Source organism: Panicum hallii, chromosome 7, assembly GCF_002211085.1.
Source record: "Panicum hallii strain FIL2 chromosome 7, PHallii_v3.1, whole genome shotgun sequence".
Lineage (NCBI taxonomy): Eukaryota > Viridiplantae > Streptophyta > Magnoliopsida > Poales > Poaceae > Panicum > Panicum hallii.
In genome coordinates, this window is record NC_038048.1 from 17,723,357 (window position 1) to 17,742,926 (window position 19,570).

Consider the following 19,570-nt stretch of genomic DNA (forward strand, 5'->3'; position numbering starts at 1 on the left):
ATCCGGCTTCAAGTCAGCAACTCGAACCCCGCAATCTTAGCACCACAACTCCTCTGATTATCAACCGTTGTCACAATCTGGTTGACCTCGCCGAGAAGGCTAATCCCTGCCTGCGAAACGAAGAACACAAGCAAGAACTCGAAAGAAACGCAGCACTCAAATTGAAGTGACAACTGCAGATGATTGATTAAGCTCGAAAGTTGGGGTTCTACAAACCGAAGGACGGCGACTGTTTAAAGACAGATTGATCTAAAGCAAAACCCAAACCCTAATGAGGGTGGCGGCTACTGAGATATAGAGAATAGGGCGTGGCTTCCCCCTGGATGCGCCCCTAATGGGCTCAACGAAGATACACGGCCCAAAGGCCAAAATACGATGTCGCAGCACCGGGACAGAATCTGGACGCCACCTTCCTCGGACAATTTCCGACGTCTCAGAAGGATATTGGACCTGAAACCAACGCCAATAGAAGCTCCATGAAATTATCTTTCCGTCCATATGTGGATCGTCGAATTCGGACTTCGGATGTGGCCTGGGCGTCCAATTTACATCAGGCTGCTCCTGGACTCCGAGGTGGACTCGAAGTTAAATTGGATTGGGTCTCCATGTGGCTTGGTGGTCCTTGCTGTTCCTCCACACCTCCATGCTCCTCTCCATGTGCTCCCTGGACCTCTCCTTGGTTCCTAATCATATTGTAAAAATTAGGTAGCAAACCATTCTCACAATTATTAACAGAAACGCTTAGGAGCGAGCTCACCTCTAAATTTAACTGTCGCGCGCGAGCTCTTGTGAGTGGAGCTTGAATGGTTTGAATGTCCAGCGAAGAAACCTCTTGTATATCTATAGGAGTGATGTCCTCATCAATAATAATATTTGCTTGTGTATACATTTTAATTATAAACTAACGTAACAACTGACCTAGTATTTGCATGTTCTTATAACTATATAACAGGCTAGGTGGGACATTGAGGATAATGATAATTCAAGGACAATTATATGGGACATTGCTAAGGAGCGTTACAAAGGATGGCGTTCAACTTTCAGTGCTACGGCCAAGGCATACAACAGCTACCACGAGAGAATGTTACATAAGCCTGCAGAATTAGATTTGTTGAATGGCACTATCTGTTGAAGTATTTTAGGACTGCAAAATTCCAGGTTTGTTCCACATTGTTACTATTATTGACAATACTAATTTCGTACAAATGGCTATGTCTGAATCATTAAGATTATTGTTCAAATCTATGCATTCTGTAGGCAAGGAGCATACAGAATTTTAGGATTCGATGCCAAAAAAAGACCACACATTTGTCAGGCTCCAAGCCTTATGCTCAGTGCAGCTATGAGAAGGTAATAACTAGAAGTGCACATCTACAGGCTTTTTTCTGGATGAATTACTAATTTGTTATGTTCTTGGCATATCAGAGAGACCCAAAAACTGGTGAGGAGCCCCATGATATGGAACTTTGGTTTATAACTCACAGTAAGGATGGGCAATGGAAAGACCAAGAATCTAGGGATGTCTATGTGAGTTCTAAATGAATTTGTACATAACTTACTGTAGTCCATCCAAATAGAGAATGCATGCAATTTCTTCTTCAACTAACTCCTCCATCTGTGCCTTGTAAATGTTAGGAGAAAGCAAGCAGCCTTATCTCTAAGGTGGAATCAAATGTAGAGGGAAACTTCATTACCCAAAAGAAAAAGAACGAAATTTTCCAGAAGGCATACAAGGCAGTCACAGCGTGCAAATCAACCAGGTTGCATGGTAATGGGTACCTGGCAAAAAACCCAACTAGAAGGCAGCTGCTGAATGCGGATTGCCAGGAACAAATTCGTATGGAGGAGCAACTGCATCAGGAGCACCTCGAGCTCATGGGATCATTTGGGCAGCTACAAGAACAAATGGCAACATGGGAAGCTAACAAGAAAGCCGAAAGGATAGAACATGCACGACAGATCGATGAAATGAAAAAGGCAAGGGAGGCTGATTTACAAGCGCTTAGGCAAGAGCTCCTATCGATGATGCAAGCAGCACATGGACATACAACGTTTCAGCAGGTACTAGTCAAGCTAGTTATTGAATGACTTTCTTTCCTTAGGTTCTATATCTAATTGTCTATACCATTTTATAGATTGTCCAACCAACAACATCTATCCAGGCAAACAACAATGTGACTGCATTTGCAAAGGTGGCGGCGGCTGCAACAAACATGAGTACTGAAGAAGTTGAACCAACCCCACAGCATGTGGTCCCTTCACATCAGGTTGTTTGTGAATTGACAACTTTTTAGTGCTATCATTAGATACTTAACAAAATGGCGCCTAATTATTTCCTTCCAACTTTTTTATTCCCAGGAAAAGCCTCAACGCAACCCAGAGCAATCTCAAGTCACTGATATACCAAGGGCAACCGGCATTCGCACTACAAGAAGTAGTACATCTGCAAGCAATAATGAAGCAAATACAGCACGGGCCCTGGCATTCATTACTACAAAACAGCTAAAGGATAAAGCTGCTAAAAGACGACAAGCTGCCAAAAAGACAGGAGGTGAAATTTTTGTTTCTCCACTACCTGTTGTAAATGTTTCTGTTTCGACTGTCAAAGTATTTACGCCAAGTGATTGATATTATACCTCCCGGGCCAGAACTTTTAGTTTCAGAGGGGGAATCGATCAAGCTGGATCAACCATTAACAAGCAATCCTAATGTCGGAGGGTTTGGTCAGGGGGATGCAGAAATAGTGCTTCAGGATCCATTGCGCGTCCAAGGCCTTTTGTTCTTCTTCGCATCTGTTATTTTGGCACAAGTTTTTTTGGTTCTCAAAAAGAAACAGTTTGAAAAGGTTCAATTGTACTAAATGAATTTCTAGATCCTGGGATTTCTTACCATTGTCTTAATTATTTGCTGTCATTCTATTAATTTTATGATGCGCAATGAAACTTTGGTTTACCTGCCTGCCGTTGTTGCCTCCTTTTCATAATTTCAGTTTACTTCATGCTAAAAATACTATTCTTTCTTTTCAGCAAACTAAGGCAGTTCGAATGGAGCAAACAAGTGATGGGACCATTTTGAAGTCACCCTTTGCTGATCAAGTGATGGGATCATCTTGAAGTCACCCATTGCTGATCAAGTTCTTCATTTCTTATCAAATTAGCCTACTATGTGTGTTGAAACAATCTGATGTTGCAAACTTATTACTATTTCAGTACTACGTGTGTCATGGAATTTTACAGTGAATGGTTGAATCTTGATTCATGAATGATAAATGCTTAATTATTTTTTGATCTTGTATTATATTGTTTTAAATTATTGGTGATACAAATAATTGAGCGTGGCATAATAGACATGTGGCAATAGCTACAAAAGTATAGAGGCAACACCATTCGTGGCAAATGAGAATTCATCCTATCGCAACCCGACTTTTTTAGTGTCACAAAGGGTCGTGCCAATACAAAGTTCCACATGTAGCAACCCACTATTATGGTGGTAATAGAGGCATGAACTTTTGCCTACCAAAATGTTTACGAAGCAATAGAGGAGATCACATCTAACAACCAATCAAGTTTGGTGGCAATAGAGTGCTCCACCTATATCCTCCAAACAATTTCGGTGGTAATAGAATGTCCCACCTATAACAACCATCCCTAATGCGTGGCAATAGAGTTGTCCACCTCTAGCAACCAAACGAACCTGGTGGCAATAGAGGGAACCACATATAGCACCCAAAACACTTTAGTGGCAATAGAGGTGCTTGCCCTGTAGCAACCACAACTAGAGTGTAGCAATACAATGCTTTGCAACGCAAGATTTTACACATTGCAATGTGTTGGGCACGATGCGATTGAACCTCTGGCAACAACAGATGCGTCGCAATAGGATAATTTACAACCAACACGAGCGCGCCCTTAGATGCTAGTTGCAATGCCTAATTGTGTTGTAATCGAGGTTGAAGGCTAATACCACGGGACCTTTTGCAGCACTTTTTTACAAAATTGTTTGGGTGCAATTGTGGGTATTGCACCCAAAAAGGGCATATTGCAACGCATTTCCTGTGTTGTATTAGGGGGAAATTCTAGTAGTGACAAAGGAAGTTGCCAAGCCCCAAGTGCATCCAGCTAGGGGTTTATTTGAGGGAAAACCGATCCCGGCCCTATATGCATGTGTACAAGTGGAGCAACTCTTGAAATCAAGCTTAAGGAAAATGAGATAGACATCCCTACTGCAGATGGAAAGAGTTGCCTTGGAGAACGTGTTGGCAGCTCCATTCTATAGCATAAACGAGATATCTTACTGGTTGGTCAGGTACCATTGGTTGCTCCGGACCATATCTCGCCAGCACCACCATAACAAGAGCAGCGGGCAGCACCAGAGCATTCACTACCGGCCCTACCGTCACCATAACCACGAGATGCATCACCAGTGGCTCCAGTATCACGTGAGCCATCACCTCAGGCTCTGCCATCACCAGCGGCTTCAGTATCACGAGAGCCATCACCAACAGCCTCGCAATCACCGCCAGCTCGAACATCACCACCACCACGAGAGCCATCCCCACAGGCCTCGGTATCACCACTGGCTCCGCCACCGGCCCGATCACTGTTGCCTCGAGTGTTGCAATATTACCAAAACGAGAAGGAAGGGTCAGAAATTATGAATAGATGGCACGCCGCAAACAAGAAGTCTGATGAAAAGGCTAAGAAGGCTAAGTCAAAGGATAATCCAGCAGATTGTAGTGCCAGCAGACGGTCGGACTTTTCTACGCCCCGCACTAACACGGAGCACGAAAAGGACATTAGGGTTGATGAACTTCCAGACTTAGATGATGCTTCTTTAAAGTTTCAGTATAGAAAAAACTTGCTACCGGACTGGGCACTAAGGGATTGTCCTAGTTTTATGCGGAGGTTTCATAATTGGTACAAGAGGGCATGTATACTTGGGCTAAAAACTATATATGCTCCGCAGCATCGGATGTATTCGGACCTAAGGGACAACAAATCTTTGATATCATGTTCGATTTTGAAGATATGCAACATATGTTCCGCCTCCAACAACTTGCTATTGAAATGGTTCGACTCTGGTGCATGTAAGTGCCTCATTGATACTAATTTGATTTATATTATAACCTAAAGTACTGTATATGCATAAATATTTAATTATGATATATTATATTCTACGGGATGCAAACAATGGATGCCATTATTTTAAAGAAAAAGGTACGGTACGTTGACCTCGTAGCGATTTGTGAGGCTAGGCACGCTGGGCCAAAATGGATGAAGGACGACGATGACTACCTAAAGCCATTTGCAACAAAGAAGAAAAAACAAAAGGAACCACATAAATTTCACCGAGAGACTATGAAGAGGTTGCGGCCTACATATCGCATATGATGACACGATGTCATATTTGCACCATACCACATCCAGTAAGTCTAATATCAACCATTTGATATAATAACCACTGGATTGCTTACAAATTGTACATAATATTTTTTTCAGAAATCACTAGATTGCTTTCAAATTACAGCCAAAGCTTGGAAGATTACTCGTATTGGATTCCTTGGATTGGTCAACCAAGAGATACCAAGAATTCATAGAAATTCTACAATTGTGAGTGAATTTCTTATCTTCCCTATGCACATCATGATTATTTCTCTATAGCATATATAAATTAAGTTTCCATCTCTTTCATTTTAAAACAGTGCTTACCAGTTTTACATTCATAAAGGATCAATTCATCCCGCCGGCAGACCAGAGAAAATGACTATACGCACAAGGTTCCCGTGCGAATAGCAACCCGCGGGTTCCATGTACTGTGGGTACTACATGTGCGAGCATCTAAGGGTGCAAGGGAGATATATTACTGATCCCGAACGTGTAAGGCGCTACTTTTTATTAGGGAAAGATGCATATGTGTACATTAGTTTTTTAATGTAACTAGCACTTGGTTAATTAATTTTACCATGGATTCAATAATTGCAGATTCACCCGGAGCAAAACCGTGTCCGGCTCCACGAGAAACAACTTCTAGATGTAGTCGACGATTTGTGCCGTTTTATTATGGATGAAGTGCTCAACATGAGGGGCAAATTTTTCACGAAGCACAAGATTTGGCAATGGAAGATAAATACATTGGACTTCATGAGTGGGACAATCAACGGCACCGTGCCGCCTCTAATAGTGTTCCTAGGGAGGAATAGAGGAAAAACATGTATCCAATGTGCACTTTAATGATGTATGTACTCTAATGATGTTTGATTTTCATATAATTTAATTTTGTACGCATAAATATTTTTAGTTTTCGAACATACTCCGCGTCACGATGGCGAACTAGATTGAGAGATCAAATTTGGCGGGAATGCAAATCACAATCACGATCGCGAACTAGATTGAGAGATCAAAATTGGTGAGAACGCAAATTGCAAAAAATAGCGGGAACTAGATTGAGAAATGGATTTGCAGGGACGGGTAACGCACCCAGCCCTGCAAATTGTTATTTTTAGCTGCGAAAACTAGCAGCGGGTACACTGTCCGCCTCTAAAAATACGTTTTTAGCTGCCCGTAGAAATGCTTTTTTTATAGCGTTCGGGATCGGCAGAGCAAAGGAATCTTTGGATCGGTACCCTTGTTCCTAGATCGCATGGCGCAGAGGTAGCCTTCGGTCGGAAGCTTCCACGATCGGAAGCGCCGTGATTCCCCGGGCCTACACCAGCTCCTTCCAAGGAGGGAAATGGCGAGCCGTCGGGTCCCACCTTAGCCGATGGAACAGGTGGGCAAGCAGTGGGCCCGCCTTCCTCCGCTCACGTCAGCTTCCTCTCCCCATCCGCTGTATAAAAGCCAAGCCCCATCTCCTGCTCCCGGCACACCCAATAATCGATCCACCACTAGCTAGCTCCTGTAGCAAGAAAGAAGCCATGTCGGGCGTGTGGGTGTTCGAGGACGGGATCGTTCGGCGCGCGGACAGCGACCCTCCCAGCGGCGCTGGCGCAGGCGGGTCGCGGCCGAACAAGGTGCTGGTGCACGTTCCCAGCGGCGAGGTGGTGACCTCCTACGACGTGCTGGAGCGGCGGCTCCGCGAGCTCGGGTGGGAGCGCTACCTCTACGACCCCTGCCTGCTCCAGTTCCACCAGCGCTCCACCGTGCACCTCATCACCGTGCCCCGCGACTTCGCCCGCCTCAAGCTCGTCCACATGTACGACGTCGTCGTCAAGACCCGCAACGTCTTCGAGGTCCGCGACGCCGCCCCACCAGCCTGACCGTCTACGCCGCTGCTTTCGTCCTCGTCGATCGGACTAGCCGGCGCTGGCCGGCCTGACCGTCGCCACCGCCGCCCGCCGCTGTATCAGCATACGTACACAGGTATTGACGTATTGTATGATTGATTGCGAGATAGAGTGGAAGTAGAAGAGTACGTGTGACATGGCGGCGCCTGCTCGCGTGGCTGCTTTGCATGGACTACTACGTTGTTTGGCGCCGATTACATATATAAACAGCGCGCCACGGTATGCTTATATTGAGGGCGTGTTTCTTTCAGAAACGATTGTTGTACCTGTATCGATCTATTTGTAACGTAATAATAATGTATATGGTTTGTTAAATAAAGCTGCTTCTTTTTCAGTTTTCTTTCAGGGTTGTCAGATATTTGATGATCGATAGATTTCGTCTTTTTAATCAATTGTTTATGCATTACATATGGGTTATGAATGTGAAATGAACGAGTTGAATTTTACTATGGACGATGCTTTGATTTCGATCCCTTGGTTACTTTAATTTTTTTCCCAATATCATATGTCCTATTCAATTAATTTTAATGTTCGAATATTCTTACTTTATTATTTACAAAAATAGTTACCGAAAATAGTGATTGGCCAGGTAAAATAAAATCAAGTAAAATATACTAGAATAGATTATATGCAATCTTAGAATTATATATATTGAGAAGTCGACTGGGACACGGGTGACAACTACCCTCTTGTGCTGGATAGGTTTGCATCTAATAATAGAACAATTTCACACATCCATGCTTTTTCTACCAACAACTTTGTATGACACTGACATCAATATATTAGAATTCTCTGCCAGGATGTTGGAGGAAAACTATATTAAAATTCTTGGAACACATTGTTGTATTTTCAGAATGCGTTATTTCATGGTAATCATTATTTTAAAATTACGCGAAAATGACAGTTATTTTTATGAGTTCACGAACAAACTATATATCTATGACAAGCCACTAAACTGTCACAGTTGAACATATATATTACTGGTCGTCATTATTTAAGAAAATCTGCTGGAAACAAGCACAATGACTAATAAGAGTACTTTTCTGTTGGCTTGTTGCTGTCAATTTTTGCTCCATTCGTTATCATAAATTGCATAAGTATGCACCTGTAATGATGCGCTTCCTACATTACATATGTAAATGCAATCTAGTTTGTTACATAAATGTATACTAAATGTCTAAATCATTGTTTTCTGTAACAGTAGTACAATGCTTCTTCCAAATAACAAAATTCACACTCCACCAGTGTGAAATAGATCTTTGTTACATTATATTGTTGTTTGAACTTTTTTATAAAAAATTATAACAATTGAAGGGGTAACTAGATTTAATATTACATTCACCATCTGTGTTGTACATGTGGTCATTCTAGTTAGATGTGGTTTTCATTTTTAATTTGATGCAAGCACTGGCTCCCTCGCCCCGTACCAGCTATTGTTGGATGGAAATCCGTAAAGGACATATGGAAGATAGACACATGTAAAATCTCTATGTGCTTGCAGCATCGGATTTCTTGTGTGTGTTTCATCTCAGTGGTTAATTAAGTGATAAACTTCATTAAGATTGTTGATACAATGCATACTACGATCAACTTGCACTTAATGTAAATGAGTAAAAACTGAAGCACATAAGGAAATAATATTAAATCTTACTGTATTCTACAAAAGAAATTGTTCATATATTTATTGCCAAATTAAGCATGTGGAGGAATATAAATTATACACAATTATACTTCCCATGTAACAAAAGCAATTGTGTGCTTTGATCCTTGTCTATAATCTGTATGAATACTAGTAACAATGCCTGCACGGCACGCGCGTGCTACAAGTTGATTTGATAATAATTAAAACTTTGATGTAATGGAACAATTCCTTTTTTACTCCTTAAATATACAAAAATCAATAACCTTGGATTCAAAGAAACATGAGACGAATTGAAAACATAAATGTTTCCATAGAAAAAACTAAATGGAGTCATGGAAATAAATCTAGGGTACTACTAAAAAATAATATGCATTAAAGATTGTAAGTTATACCTGGCAACCTAATAAGGGAGAATTTGGGCAACGAGTACAAATCATATAGTAAAAAAATATACAAACAGGTTACAAGTTATATCTTCGAGTATAACCATTAACTGCTCCTAGTGTTTTCCATAGGACTAGAAATATGCCTCTATGATGGTGTCAGGTTTAACAGCAAGCTTGAGAGAGACGCGTTCCTTCTCATCATTCCTCTCTTTGTCTTTTGGAGTCAGTACCTACCTACAAATGAGTCAGGACATAGCACTAAGGGACTATACTACAAATGAGTGAGGACATAGCACTAAGGGACTATGAGATGGATGTCTACAAACGAGTTATAGGTACCTACCATCAAATAAGTTTTAGGTACATACCTGCAAATGAGTTATAGGTACCTACTTGCAAATGATGTGTACATGAGGTGGATGGAGAGGATCTAAGCAGGGAACAAAATCAAAGTGGCCCTTAACATTAATAATCTTTTCTATAGGAAGTATAAATCGAAGCATCACTATCATCAGAATAAATCAGAAAGTTGCATACCACAATCAACCTGCAGGTGGAAAAAAGACAGCTACGGCCTACATGTACATCTTGTTGCTGGTCACATGACATGAAAGCATGTAGCCACAAAACATGGTGAATACACTATGATCACAAAATTTATCCACCACGAGTAACTCTTCCTGATGATAGTTTTCTACTTAACCCTCCCTCCATCAGAACCTTACAAAAAGGCATCATAAATAAACAAGATGGTATGTTTGTCTGAACTATGATGTTCACCATTTCCTACCTGCAATTCACTGATAGTTAGAGAATGTGGAGTCCGACTATGATTGTCAGTGTTTTTTCTGACTATGCATGGCAATAAAGCCAAACCAAACAACAACACAATATAAAATTAAAAAGTGGCAATATTCCAGTATTTGAAATATCTAATCATATCACAAAAGCATATCTACATGTCCACATGGGTAAATTTAGCATAAGGAATGATTGATGTCTTCATATATGTCTCTACATATCTAGATGGGTTAATCTAATCATATCACAAAAGCATATCTACATATCCAGAATGTGTAAACTGTATGGTATAAGTTGCCTACCTCTATTACCAGAAGAGCCTTCATCAACTCATCTTGAGATGCTACTGCGAATAGAATGAACATATTCAAATAAGGTGAGTCAGTTGGAGGAAAACAGTATACAAGTACTGCAAGGGTCAATATGTTGCTTAGATTGATTGACACCAAATCTGGGTATTCCTTTGATTGGAAAGCCATTCAGAAAAGCACCTTTTGCACGAATCACACAGCATGAGTCTTGCGGCTCCCTCCATGCTGCTAGGGTACTTACAAATGCTTGAAATTAGTCTTTGCGATAATTGATACATCACTTTGATTTTTAGGCTTAATTCAAAACTTTCAGAGAAAAACAACCCCACAATTAGTTTGATTTCAATAAAATTAATAATAGCAAAAAAATGAAGCTTCAATGCAGCAACTTGTACCTCAAGAGGAATATCATAGTTCACGTAATTCTTTTTTGCCAAGTAAGGCAAAGACTCAAGTTCGTGCAAATGCAAAAGAAAATTAGTTCTTCCTGGATTGAAGTACTACAAAATGCTGATAAGAAATATAATTGATTGGATTGGTGCTAGCTTAGCCTTATTTTTAGGGTTAATCTTAAATGCACTATTTCCTCACCTGCTTAGGAGCCTCACAGGTGAAAGGCTTTAAAGCATCCAGAGTGACAATCCATGGCGATATTGTGGTACCTAGAGAAATTGTAAACGTAAGATCACATTAAAGTTTCAGACCGAATCCAAAAGCAAAAAATGGAAGCACATATCTTAAGCAAGATATGTGCAGGACTTCCAGTTTTTTGCAAGGCATGGCTTAAAATTTTTTTCCCCAAAAAATTCCTAAATTTCGAGGGTTTCAGATGCCTTACCGAAGCTTTTCAAGAAAGATCCAAGAGGTAGTCTCCCAAGCCTGGATATCTCTGGCTGGTATATTACATACAGTTCAGTATAATCACATAATGCAACATTAGCTATAACAAATGAAAGCAGAGATGAATGCAATACCACTCCAATCATTCATCAAAGCTAGGCCAAAAATATGGTCTTTAGCATTATCCCAATTCATTCTCTGGACAACAATAGCAGCCTGAAAGCAACAAGTATTGTGAATAATATAGTTAATCAAGGAAAATTATCACTGATTAAAGCACAATTTATCTACACACAGTGTTCTCTGATAATTCTATACCAAAAATAATTGAAACTCTGAAAGTGACTTGACAGCTTAGGAAGGTACATTGATTACATCCACAATAACAAGTAAATATAAGATTTATAAGAAACTAACCATCTCAAGTTCAAAATCAAGCTTCTAAGATGGACCGAAATAAGGACCGGAGTTTCCTGTTGGATGTCCTTGTCCTCTTAAAGCAGAGAAATAATCAATCAAAAGAGCAAAAGATGACACACAAAATAGAGATTTGAAACTGGAAACAACAGATAAAACTCTTTCAGTAAGTATTTGGTGATGCACATCTGGGTTGAATGCAAAAGATTGAGCATAGTAACAACTAACAACCAGTGCTATGGATATTCAGAATTTAATCTTATCAGTCAGATTAATATGATCTTGGCGAGAACATCCACGGCAAGATATCTTGCTCCCACTTTACAGATAAGTTAATTGTTTCCATTATACAACTTAAATGAAAAATACACGACAATCACTACCCAAGCTCATCTGATTTATAATTTTTTCAAATCTCAATGAAGCCCATTGTCTAAGAAAATGCATTACCAATTTGGATTGACTGGAGTCTGCGGCCCACGGAAGATAAACCCGCAATTCCTGCCATCGCGCACGGAACAAAAGAAGTCTGTGTAGCCTCCAACAGTGATTGGCAGGACCATCTCTATATCACTCTGCACAATCAAAACAGAGCATTAGCGATCTGATCAATGATCCTGTTGCTAGCTGCAGAAAGAGATAACAAGGCAGGCTCATGAAGCTCACCAATGGAACAAGACACTTGTTCCTAAGGGCCTTGTTGTTACGCAAGACTGGTTCAGCAGCAGCAAAGCAACACCAGAAGAAAAGTGAGAACAAGTTTCATCCTGAATTGGTATTTTGCAGGGAACAAACAAGCACTTTTTTTAGAAAAAATCTTGACAGGATCCTATGTATTATCACAAAACTGTCAATTTTATAAAAATTTGCAGACCTATTGTGGCGGAAAAAGCAAGAGTAAGAAAAGAAACCGGATAGGATATTTTGGAGCGTGGCGCGTGCCTCCTTCCACACTGGCCGGCCCATCCCCAAGAACATGTTTAGCGTCTCCTGCACAAAGCATCAAGGGCGCCAATTATTTTCTACTATACGTACCAGCAGAGCCAGTCACCGCGACCGTCTCAATCGCCTGAATCCTCTCAATCCCTAGTTACTCCCACCAACCCCGCTTTTGGAGAGCTAAACCAAGCTGATCAACCCAATCCACCATTGGAGCAGCCGAATCGAGGGTCCGAGAGTGTAGGAGGGCACCTAGTGGAAGCACGGGGAGCCGGCGAGCACGGGTCCACCAAAGAGCCCGGCGTTGGTGACAGTGGCGAGGTCGAGCGCCAAATCCCCGATTGCCACCGTGGGAGCGGCAGCGCTTGCGACCATCACCGGCGGAAGACCCCGAAGGGTAGGTTATGGATGGGGAAATGTGTTCCTTGTCAACTCACCGGGGTCGATGAAGAACATGGCGGCCCCGATGCGCGCGTCCATCTGCGCGATCCCATCCCCAATCCGCTTCGAGCCGAGCCCAATGCAGGCCTCAATCTCCGTGCTCCCATCTCAATCCCGCTTCGAGCCCAGTTTGGCGTGCGCATCCCCGGCCGCGGTGCTCCCGCCCCCGACACGTGCCAAGCTCGACTTCCCCGCCATGGCGTCGACCCCCGCGAAGGCGCCAGCCGAGAAGGAGAACCTCCGCCCTACGGAGGCAGGGGCGCGGGGTGGAGGAGGAGAGAGCATGGGAAGGGCAGCACGATGCGGATCAGCGGATGGTAGGACGTCACAATGCGGATGGGGAAGAGAGGAGTGATGGGGACGGGCTGAATTAGCGGGATCAGAAGTTTCGTGTGGGTGTGCAGGGGCGTGATCGGCGGGGTGGGTGCAGCGGGTGGGTAAGCCACCACCCATGGTGTCAACAAGTTTTTGATTTTGGCGGAACCATTTTAGAACTGCCTATTTCCATCGGTCTGCACCCGAGCATGGTGGTCCTGCACCTGCCAGGTGGGGTCATTGTGAAGGGTATAGTTAATTTTCCGCGGTAAAATATGTTCTTAATTGTTTTGGATATTTATAGTATAGATTACAGAAGGTGTGGTGCATATTTAATTTTTGATTAATGAAACAATCTGAGAAAAAGGCTTCAGGACATGCAAATAAATTAATTAAGAGAGCTTCTATAGTACTTAATATTCCAGAAATTGTATGAATAGTACAGAAGGTGTTGTGCATATTTAATTTTCCATTATGAAAAAGATTTTCATTTGTAGTAGTTGCTGAAAATATTGTAGATCATAGGAAGCTTGTACAGCGTGGAATACAAAAATCTTAGAGGAAGAAGTTGTAATATTTTTCATTACTGGCCTGCCACAACGTTGGTAGCTAACCAAAGGTGCCCTAAGATTATTCCACTTACAGGAAGTATGGCTGAGGACAGAAATATATGTAACTTGTAACAACCTTTGTCCCTAAGATGCACGACCCGTAGATGAGAGGGTGGATGTCAATTCGCACTCTTCCTCTCCTACCAGTTGCGCGTCACTTGTTCATGCATGTACCTGTCTTGGGCCCTGCAATGGTACAAGATATAGCCATGTGATTGAGTGCAAGAATATTGTCCATACCTGATAGTACCAAATGTGTCTTACTTATTTCCCAGCCACAAGGCTATAAAAACATTTCTTAGCACGGATTCATTGGCTCACAGCACCTGTGATACTAGTCTTAACAGGGACCTTCTACCACCACTAGATAGGTACCCCTACATTTTTGGCACATGTAGCGGCAGCTGAGCGCAGTATTATGTTTTTCATCTGGGACTTGGACATTATACAGAAATTCGCAGAAGGAATTCGTCTTGATCGATATTGGCAAATTAAACAAAATGGTGCATGCACCTCCCTCTCTCCTCCATCCATGCCATTGAATGCATGCATGATCGCACATATATAAACCTCTCTATATCTAGGTAGGAACACATAGCTGGATGGTCTCGCCATAACATGACAACCAAGATATCTGAGAACAGTGACTATTGTAACTATACGGGGAGAAGAGCATGTGCCCTGCAACAACGTACCCTAGCAAACAACCAAGGGCACGAGTAGTTAGTACTCAACAAAAAAGAAAGAAAGAAAGTTGAAGAAGAAGAAGAAGAAGAAGAAGAAAACCAGCACTAGTAAAAATACTCAAGACATGGTAATTTGCTATCTTAAAACATCAGTTACTGGGGTTTTACCGTGATAAAGTAGAGAAAATAAATATTTTCTATATATGATCTGACACACTTAAGTGCTTGATTTAAATTAAATAACTTTGGCAGTAGGTAGTAGAGATTATTATATCCATGAACAATGTGAGCGTAAGATAATATATGTAAGTTTGGAACTACGGATTGCAACCAATGACCCAGGAAATATAAATAACATATACAAATAAACTAAGACCATGTTTGTTTCATGGTCAGATTATATATTCCAGATTATATATGCTAGATTATATAATCTGAAATAAGCATATAGTTTATAGGATTATGATAATTTAAGGGTATAGATTATATAATCTGTTGTGTAGGTTGTTAATGTGAGAGGGCAAAGGATACGTACCCCCTCCATTACATAGAGAGAGAGGCCAAATAACTTAGAATTCAACGTTAAATTAATTATTATCTATTCGCAAAAATATTTATTATCTATGCGCATAATGGAGGCATTACTACCGTAGGTACTATTCACGTAAACGCTATAACCACACAAGAAGAACGAGTGCGCAGTGTTCACATTTTGCTGTTCACGTGAAATTGGCCGCCTTTTCTCTCTTTCCTAAATACGACTATTCACGTGCAATCGCAATAGAATCATACACATCGCAACAGGACCATACAATGTTGACGTGGCAAGCATGTGCACGCGAACTGTATTGCTTTCTTAATAAAAAAATAAGAGATATGTCATTATAAGGAGAGCAAAGTTTAAACAGCGAACAAATCACTCCTAAAAAAAAGTTTGCAGGGACGGATAAAAATGTATTTCTATAGACGGGTGCGGTACCCGCCCCTACTTCTAGCAGCTAAAAATATAACTTTTAAGGGTGGGTAACGCGTCCGCCCCTAAAAATAATTTCTAGGGGCAGGTTACGGTATGACCCACTCCTATAAATCGATTTGTAAGGGCCTGCAAATCGATTTCATCAAAATAAAAAGTTAAAAAATTAAAAGCAGCAAAAAAACAAAATGTTGCAGCAAATCGGCCACCATCACAAGCCCCTGTACTATCGAGTTATAATTTTTTTATAAAATATACACACTTGCATCACCCGGGTTTCAAACCGCATACCTCAAGCCTTGCGCATGCCTTTCTCTTCACTACACAGTCATTTGTGAGTCTACAGGGTATGTTATTATTCTATATTAACTCTGAAAGTCCCATAAATATATTTTTCAATTTTAATCCAAAAATTTATTTGAATCTTTACATATAGCAAAACAAATAAAAAAAAGTAAAACTTCTACACTATGGTTATTGTGAACTATAGATACAAAAATAAATATGCCAATTATATTTCAGTATAAATAAAGGTTAAAATTTTTAAAATCTCAAAGTATGACTTGACTTGTATGAGATACTATATAGTTATAGCCATATGTAAGTTCATAATAACTTTTTGGATATATAAATGACCTTAAATGAAAACGTTATCAACTACAAGTTTTAGATCTAGCCATTCTCTACAATTTTGATATAAAGTTTGAGTTCATCCGAGATCATATGAAAAGGTTATGAATTTTTTTGCGTGGAATTAGGGGCGGGTCATACCATCACCTGACCCGAAAAATGTAATTTTACGGATGAGTGACACCATCACCCGCTCCTAGAAATGCCATCATTTTCAGTGGTGGGTGGTGACGTTATCAGCCCCTAGAAATGCTATTTTTAGGGGCGGGTGATGCCATGATCCACCCGTAAAAATGATGCCCATTTGCAGGGGCGGGTGATGGCGTAACTCGCCCCTAAAAATACTTTTCTAGGAGCGGGTCAGATGTTACAGTACCCCCGCTCCATTTGTAGGAGCGAGTTACCTTTTGACCCGCCCTTAGAAAAAATAGGACGTTGCTACAAATTATTTTTGTAGTAGTCAATTAAAATAAGCTGAGACAATGGTTGGATTAAAAATGGTTCTCCCTTATGGGGTAGCTCTAAGCCAGCTGAGAGAGTTTTTAATTTAATCGATGGAGTGGAAAAACTGATGAGCTAGCGCTCCGCTCTTCTCGTCTGGTTCTAACACTTCCCTATGCATTTCCCTTTTACATGCCCGTTTTACCTAGCACTTGCTTGGCCTATGTACTACTGCGCCGGTGCGGCCTTAGAGCTATTGCAGGCTCTAACCGTTGGACACGGCCTTAATTTATTTCGACTTAAAATCAATTGTATTGGTGTCTCTATCTCCATCTATTATTATTGGCATAGATGTGAATCTTTTGGGAGTGGTCAATAAATTAGCCAATCAAGGTAAGCTAAGATCACCTAGGCACATCCAAAAAAACTAGCTTTTCATACCTCTCTTTTAGTAAGTGATCTATGCATATATCTGTAACTTATGAAATTTCATATGTAGGTATTTATATCAATCATCTTCCGCATTCCCTTTCATCTCAGTTGCATTGCTTATTAGTGGCGCTACCTCGAATATATGCCATATAGACCTATTGCTCATATTCGTACTGCTTTTGTTGGTCGGTTTGCCTACAAGATAGTGTCCAAGTGGCACCCCAGTTGCTTAGATTGTTGGTTCTTCGTACATGTTCTTCTTTGCCTTTTAGAGACAAATAGTTAAATTATTGTTAATGTTAAACAGAAGAATTATTCTAGCACTTATGTGCATACAGAAGCTGCAGTAGAGGCCGGCAAATACAGCGTATAAACCCTAGAAATCCAACCGTCCAAAAATGCGTGATTTATTTTGGGAATACATAGACAGATAGTTTCCTCTTTCAGTCTACTGGTTGATTTTTCTGTCCTGTTGACAAACCGGAGAAACGAATAAAACCGTTATCGTCCAGCCGAAACCTTTCCCACCTGGTGGCTGTGGCCGACCGCCGACGATGGGGATGACGAGGGGATCGGAGCCGCCAGCCGGCAGCAGAGCGGCACTTGGACGTCCACCTCCGCACGCGCGGGCGCCCACCGTCCCTGTCGCCGCGCACTCGCGTCGCCGTCCGACTCGACGTCCCCCGCCCGGCCAATCGTTGCCCAGAACGGAAATCAACTTTCCGGCCGTCCCGTGCGCACGCCCACCCACCCGCGCCGCGGCCGGCCGCACGTGAAGGGCCCCGCGGCGGGGCCACGGGAGGCGCCCCCCGCCACGCGCATGCACGCGCGTGCGACGGCGCCACCGCGACGGCGACCGCGTGCGTCGTGCTACAGGGGCCTGCGGGCTGTGGTGGGCGCCGTCCTGTCACCTCCGACGTGACGCGCGCCCCGCCGCCGTCCACCGGAGCGGCCGTTCAGCCGAGGTAAAATCGACCATTGCAAAGTAACCGCTGCTTGGGGCCACGAGAACTCGCATGTGCCTGCCGTGGTAATTCAACCGTGTCAATGGCTGGCCGTCGGTGTCGTGGGCAGGACCACGGATCGCCATCCGCCGGATGACTACGGACCTTGTCCTCACAGATTGTCAGTACTGGCAGTGCAAGAAATCTCGGAGAGAAAATCTGCCGTTAATGGGCTCCACAGACATGCACAAACTTTAACAAGATGCAAGAGGAAAATATATATATATGTGTCTATATATATATTATATATCATCTTTTCTGCAGAGCAATGGTAGTCATACAACGTTGGCTTTATTTTCTTATTATTATTATTATTATTTCAGGTACAGCCCTGATCTTATTATGCTATTCTATATTTGCAATAAATTGTATCATACAGTATCACTTGCTTACAAAATAGCCTGACAAAAATAGCGGCTTAAAAAGAAAAGAGCAATAATCATTTTATTAAAACTTTAGTTAAGATAACTTCCTTCATGTCAATAATTAGTAGTGTCAAATTAAGGACATAATTATCACCCAGCCTTTACATTTAAATTCCTAGGAGAACATCATACTACAACATTGAAACAACATTGAAACTTCATTCCTACTAGTGTCAAATGCGCTAATCCCGATGGGTAGTATGATGCACATTAATTTTGTGCCACATAGGATTTTTTGCTACCTTAGCATTAAATTAATAAGTGGAAAGCTACATTATTGTGGAGATACATCTTCGACACCAAATCCAACTATTAGAAACACTACATATATACTTGGGACGGAGTTCTTTTCATCGGTACTTATTTTATATCCACTAGCATAAACAGACAATAGCTTACAGAAATGATCGCAAGAGTGATCATACTTATTTTGCTCATCATATACACAGTAGTATAGAATCCCCTAGTACTCCCAGTTCCCAACCCTCTTTAGTCCCGGTTATGGAACCTAGGACTCCAACCCGAGACCCCTAGCCTCACGCATAACTTCTTTACCACCCAACTACACAGCACATGTGACTTTGAACGGGATACCTTCATTTTAAACTAATCCGTGAAGGATCCTTTAGTCCGGGTTGGAGCCACCAACCGGGACTAAAGGGTCATCCTTTAGTTCCGGTTGGTGTTACCACCGGGACTAAATGTTTCGGACTTTTAGTCCCAGTTGAAGCCACCAACCGGGACTAAAAGGTGACTTTTAGTCCTAGTTGGTGGCTCCAACCCACCTTTTAGTCCCGGTTGGTGGCTCCAACCGAGACTAAAGCTTCCCACCGCCCTTAGCTGTTGGACCCGGAACTAAAATCTTTATTAGTCCTGGGTCCAAAATTAGCTGGAACAAATAAGGTGGACGAAAGATTGTTTCTGTAGTAGTCACATATTGTTTGGCCAAAAGTGATTGCAAAAGTCTAAACGCATTCAAATCAACTCCGCAATC

General features: G+C 41.8%; 2 pseudogenes; one reads left to right on the plus strand and one right to left on the minus strand.

Moving 5' to 3' along the window:
- Positions 1 to 5,807: 5,807 nt before the first annotated feature.
- On the plus strand, positions 5,808 to 7,627 carry LOC112900510 (annotated as a pseudogene).
- Positions 7,628 to 10,659: 3,032 nt separating this feature from the next.
- Positions 10,660 to 13,257, minus strand: LOC112900511 (annotated as a pseudogene).
- Positions 13,258 to 19,570: the final 6,313 nt, after the last annotated feature.